Source organism: Ovis aries, chromosome 2, assembly GCF_016772045.2.
Source record: "Ovis aries strain OAR_USU_Benz2616 breed Rambouillet chromosome 2, ARS-UI_Ramb_v3.0, whole genome shotgun sequence".
NCBI lineage: Eukaryota > Metazoa > Chordata > Mammalia > Artiodactyla > Bovidae > Ovis > Ovis aries.
Genome location: NC_056055.1, coordinates 2,680,499 through 2,686,496, shown reverse-complemented (window position 1 = coordinate 2,686,496; position 5,998 = coordinate 2,680,499).

Here is a 5,998-nt window from a genome sequence, read left to right as displayed (position 1 = left end):
TTCAAAGAGTGTAAACGACTACCTTGTGCCACAGGACCACTGCAGAGGTGAGGCCAAAACAGCACAATAAAGAGCTGTGCTTTTGTAAATGAAAAAGTAGTGGGCAAAATGCAAAGCTGCTTAAACACGACAAAGGAGGAGTAATAAATGCCACTAGAAAGGTATAGTTTCACCTGCGAGTCAGAGGCAAACCCAGCTTTGAGTTGAGAAGAGAGGAGAAGGGTTGCAGAAAAGGTGGCATTCAGATGGAATGTGGAGATAGGAGGGAGGCATTCCAGGCTGGGGGCGTGGTGTGTGCTGGAGGCCTGGGACTAAGCGAGCTGGGTGTCCTTTGGGTTGGAGTTCAGGGTGCGCAGGTCAAGCCTGGAGGAGGAGGAGCTGAGTGTCCTGGGCTGAGTTTGGTTTTTAGCCCACAGGCGAATCAGGGCCACTGAGCAAGGCCCTGTGGCCTATTCTAGAGTTGTGCGTGTTCTAGAGGGAGCCGCAGGGAGTTTAGAACAGAGAAGGGCCGTGAACTGAGTCTGCGTTGGGAGGATCTGGCAGAAGTAGGTTGAAAGTATGGACAAACGAGAGAAACACAAATAATCACTTTTAAAAAACGAGTTAACACAGGCAGTTCACAGAAGAGGAAACCGAGGTGGCCAGAAATATGAAAAGATGTTGCGCTTCACTGGCCATGGGAGAGATGCAGATGCTAAGAGCTGGGAGACACCATTTTGCGTCCACGCAAGCAGGGCAAGCAGTCAGCAGTCCCTCAGCGCGGGGAAAGGGGTGAAGGGAGTGAGGATGCGGCCCCCTGGGAACCCTGTACCATCTTGGTGGAGACGCGAACAGATACAGCTTCTCTGGAGAAGAAGTTTGGAAAATTCTAATAAAGTTGAAGATGCTCTTATCTACCGTTTAGTGACTTCCCTCCCCTTACTCAGCATGTAGTTGTAAAAACTGAGGAGTTGATGAATTGTCCATCGACAGATAGATAGACTGTTATCTCTTTGTGCAATGGAATAATATACCGGGAGGGAAAAGAAACTCAGGCTATAGCTTCAACATAGGCACAGTCTAGAAAAGTGGTAAAATAGTGCAATATTAAAAAGGTTTTTTTTTTAATTTAAAACTATGCTACATATGTATTTTTAGGGATACAGTCAGATAGTAAATGTTAAAACATGCATAGGAAATCAAAGATACTAAATTTAGAACAGCAGTTACCCCTGGGTACGGAGGGATGGGAATGAGATCAGAAAGAGGAACACAGAGGGTTTAATCTGTACTGTTCTATTTTTCAGGGAAAAAAAATCTGAAGTATATATGGCAAGCTGTCAAGACTTGGCAAAGTTGGGTGGCTTGTCTGTAGTTCTTTGCATTGATCCTTCTTCTCAGGTCTAAAACTTTTTTCCTCCATTTTCTGTATGTTTGAAATATTTGGTAATTTTAAAGATGGGATGTGCAGAGAGATTACAGCGAAGGAAGTTTGGTCTCAGCACTGACCCGTCGTGTGTGCTGGGCCATCAGCTCTCAGAGTCCTGACATGTCTGCTCCCACGGTTTGGTGACGAAGGCACGGTAGGCGTTGGGTCTGTCCACTGGCGAGGGAACAGAGGCTTGGAGACATGGGGTGACTTCCGCAAGGCCACACACAGGAGGGAGGAGTCCCCTTACCCTCAGCTGTGTCTCGGGAGACCGGCAAAGGCCGAAGAATGTCAGGAAGAGGTCTTCCACCTTGCAGAAATCAATCTTCTTCCAACTGCTGGCCATTTCTGTTTTTACTTTCCATTAAGGACACCTTGGAAAATATAAAAAAGCCCAAGGGAGAAAATGAAAGTGACTTGTGCTTTTCACTGTCTTATTTTTAAAATTTATCATTTTTGGCTACGTTGAGCCTTTGTTGCGACGTATGGGTTCCCGGACCAGGGATTGAACCCCCGTCCCCTGCATTGGTGGGTGGATTCTTTACCACTGGACCACCAGTCAAGTCCCTGCACTGTCTTACATTTTAATTCAGCTTTATTGAGGTATATATCACAGACTCAATGGACATGAGTTTGAGCAAGCTCCGGGAGATGGTGAAGGACAGGAAAGCCTGGCGTGCTGCAGTCCCTGGGGTCACGAAGAGTAGGACAGGACTGAACAACAGCAACAAATAATTCACATAAAATAAATTCACCTACTTTTAAATGTACAACAGTCTCTTCATTCTAGAGGATTTGATTGGTTTGGAAACATTTGAGTACTAGCCCACTTAGTGTGTATGGAAGTGCTCTTACAAAGAAGAAAAATGCTTTTCATGAATTCGAATAATTATGATTCTAATAAAAGTTTTGGAAATAATTAAGATACAGGTGTTTCCATCGTTGAAAGTGGGTGGCCAGCAGGGTGGGCCTGTGTTTTATTGCCTGAATTTAGGGGTCAGTTTATAACGGCCTCGGCAGGGAGGTGCTGAGAGCTTTCAAATTATGGTAGAAAGGATGATTGTTAACACGATTTAAATTCTCTTTTTCTTTTAAAGAAAGAAATAGTTGACAGGGTTAGATTGTGGCCTGTGGAAGTGCTTGTGGCCTTGGTTGGCTGCCAGGCCATAAACAGCTTTACCTGTGGCTTTTGTGGGGGAAATGGGAGACATCAACTGTCTGTCCTCTCCGTGAGCCCAGGAGCGCCTCCGCTGGGATTCGGATCCTGGTGGCCCCACCCCGTGCCTCCCAAGCTTGCAGTGCAACCAGGGGTGGGTCCCTTCTCCTCTGGATTGATCTCCCTGTCTGTTAAAGAACAGCCTTATTCACATCTGCAACATTCAGCAGCATGAGGGGCAAGCATGCCAGGTATTCCTTGGGGCAGAGGGGGATGTGCCGTGAGGATGGATAAGTCCGTCTTTGGCTTTCAGAAGCCCAGGTCCAGCCATGGGGCTGGTGGACAGACACATCAGCAGGTCACTTTGGCAGCCTTGGTTGGTGCTGTTCACTCGCTCAGTCGTGTCCGACTCTGCGACCCCATGGACTGCAGCACACCAGGCTTCCCTGTCCTTCACGGCCTCCCAGAGTTTGCTCAAACTCATGGCCATTGAGTCGATGATGCCGTCCAACTATCTCATCCTCAGTCAGCCCCTTCTCCTCCTGACTTCGATCTTTCCCAGCATCTGGGTTTTTTTTTCCAGAGAGTTGGCGCTTCTCATCAGATGGTCAAAGTATTGGAGCTTTAGTATCAGTCCTTCCAATACATAGATCCAACCAACCAACACTCAGTATTGTCGGAAATTTTATTTTTTTCCAATAAACACTTTGTATTTTTACTTCTCATTATGTTTTCATTTTTATTTCTATAAAAATACTGTTAAAATGAATTTTTTCATATAAAAATTATTTTTTTAAAAAAAGAACAAAATGGGCTCTTGACAAGGAGTGGTCAGTCCTGAGCAAATACTAATGATCTCTAAGGTGCCTCTGACTACAAAAGTATTCGATTTTATGAACTTAATCTAAGCTTTGTTTCTCCCTCACCCTGAGTAACTCACTTCTCCAGTCTCTGCTTTGGATTTTCTCACTGGTCAGAACATAATGTTTAGAACAAACGAAGAGTTTCTGCTCTTTCTCTGCAAATGATCTTGTATAAAGATCTGACCCATGAAAGAGCACAGTGGTTATTTAAGAGTTGTTTGGTCTCCTTTTCACGCATTGGCTTAGTCACTGAGTTGTGTCCAACCCTTTGCAATCCCATGGACTCTAGCCCACCAGACTCCTGTGTCCGTGAGATTTCCCAGGCAACAGTACTAGAGTGGGTTGCCATTTCCTTCTCCGTTTTAATGAATTAGGTCCATCTATTACTTCCACCGACAGAGGAGCCTGGCAGACTATTGCCCATAGGCTCGCAAAGAGTCGGACTCGACTGAAGCGATGTAGCATAGCACATTACATTCAATCAGAGCTTCTGATTGGTATGATACAAAGAATGTGATTATAAAATATAGAGTTAAATAGATAAATACATGGAATTCTAGTCCAAAGCTAGGGTGCTGGTTCTTTTGTTAATCTATGCCATTGTACAGCAGATACTTCTGTGGGGGGAGTAAAGATATCTTTCAAATAATCAAACATTAAAATACAGATGAGCATTTATTAGTGAATTCCAATAATTACAAGGCTTCTTTTCTGGAATCAAGCAGTCCACGAATCTGTCAAGTTGGTGGCTGAGCGCCCAGCTCCACGAAGAGCAGATGGGAAACAGACAACACCTGGTCCCCGGGAGTCAAACCCCTTGCTGGGCATTTCATGAAGGAGACGAAACAGAACCAGCTTGAATAGTATAGACATTTAGATAATATTAACTCTTCCAGTACATAAACACAGAATGACTTTCCATATATTTGCACCTTCATTTCACTCTTCAATATTTTAGTTTTCCACGTACGAGTATTTTACCTCTCTGGGAAAGTTCGATTTTAAATATTTTATTCTTTTTGATGCCATAATTGGGATTGCTTCCTTGATTTGCAATCAAGGAAGTTTGGATAGTTTATTGTTAATGTATAGGAATAAAACTGATTTTGTGTGTGTGTTGAAAACAACAATTATAACTATATATGCAGATGGATAGGGCTTCCCTGGGAACTCAGCAGGTAAAGAATCTGCCTGCAATACAGGAAATCCCTATTCGATTCCTGGGTCAGGAAGTTCCCCTGGAGAAGGATAGGCTACCCACTCCAGTATTCTTGGGTGTCCCTGGTGGCTCAGACAGTAAAGAATCCCCCTGCAATGCTGTAGACCTAGGTTCAGCCCCTGGGTGGGGAAGATCCCCTGCAGGAGGGCATGGCAACCCACTCCAGTGCTCTTGCCTGGAGAATCCCATGGGCAGAGGAGCCTGGTGGACTGCAGTCCATGGGGTCCCAGAGAATCAGACACGATTAAGCACAGCACATGCAGATGGACATTAACTGGACTTACTGTGGCGAACATTTCACAAGATATACAAATACGAATCATTATGTTGTACACATGGAACTAATACAACTTTATGTCAACTATATCTCAATTTCTAAAAAAAAAACTTCCTTTTGTGAACACAAGTGTAACAAATGTAATAGCAAACTGTTCTACCCTCCACCTTTATTCACTTTGTAATTTGTAACAATGTTTTCTAGAAACATTTTGGGAATGTTTCTATATCAGTTTGTAGATATCTACATCGTTAACAAAAAGCAAAAAGGAACTAAAACTATTGCAATGTATTTCACTGTGTATATTGTTACATTTGATTATATTCCACTGTTTGGGTTATTATAGCTCAACTAGTCTCCATTTCATAGACATTTGGGTGATATTTAAATAATTGTCTAAAACAAAATAACTCCTTAAATATTAGTCTTGATGTTATTATTTTAGTAAAACTTGTGGTTTCTAAATTAATGTTTTACAATTTAAAATGATTTTTTTCCACAACTGGAAAGGACTTTTCAAATCATGCTCCCAGCTCCTCATGTTCAGATGGGCAGATTGGTATGGGGAGAGAAGGTGAGGCTTGCTCAAGGTCATCCGGGAAAAGACTTGTTTAAGGTCAAGCGGTAAATCAGTCAATGAGCCATAATTTGATCAAAGTTTCTGCCTCGTGCTGGAGAGATTTATGCCTTGTTGCTTTTGTCAGGTCTCCAGCGGTCCTCTCAAGTTTTCCTACTGCCAAAATTTATTTTTAAACCCTTCTGGTTGAGTGTTCTGTGATATGCGACATTCTTGTGAATTTTTGAGGGTGCCCCTGCCCGGGCGGGGGCGTCCCTGCCCGGGCGGGGGCGTCCCTGCCTGGGTGGGGGCATGCGTAGGTGACAATCAGCTTGGAGAGGCTGGGTGTCTATTGTGGCCTAGAGAGCACCTTTGTTCATTTGCTGCTCTCACAAGAAACTCACTCACTCTGTGATCTGCTCCACTCCCCAGTCTTTGGTCCTAAGTGGGGACCACCTGGACCCGTGTTTTACAGCTGCCCCTTTCAAGATTACAGTTCAAGATCCCATATACCTCCTG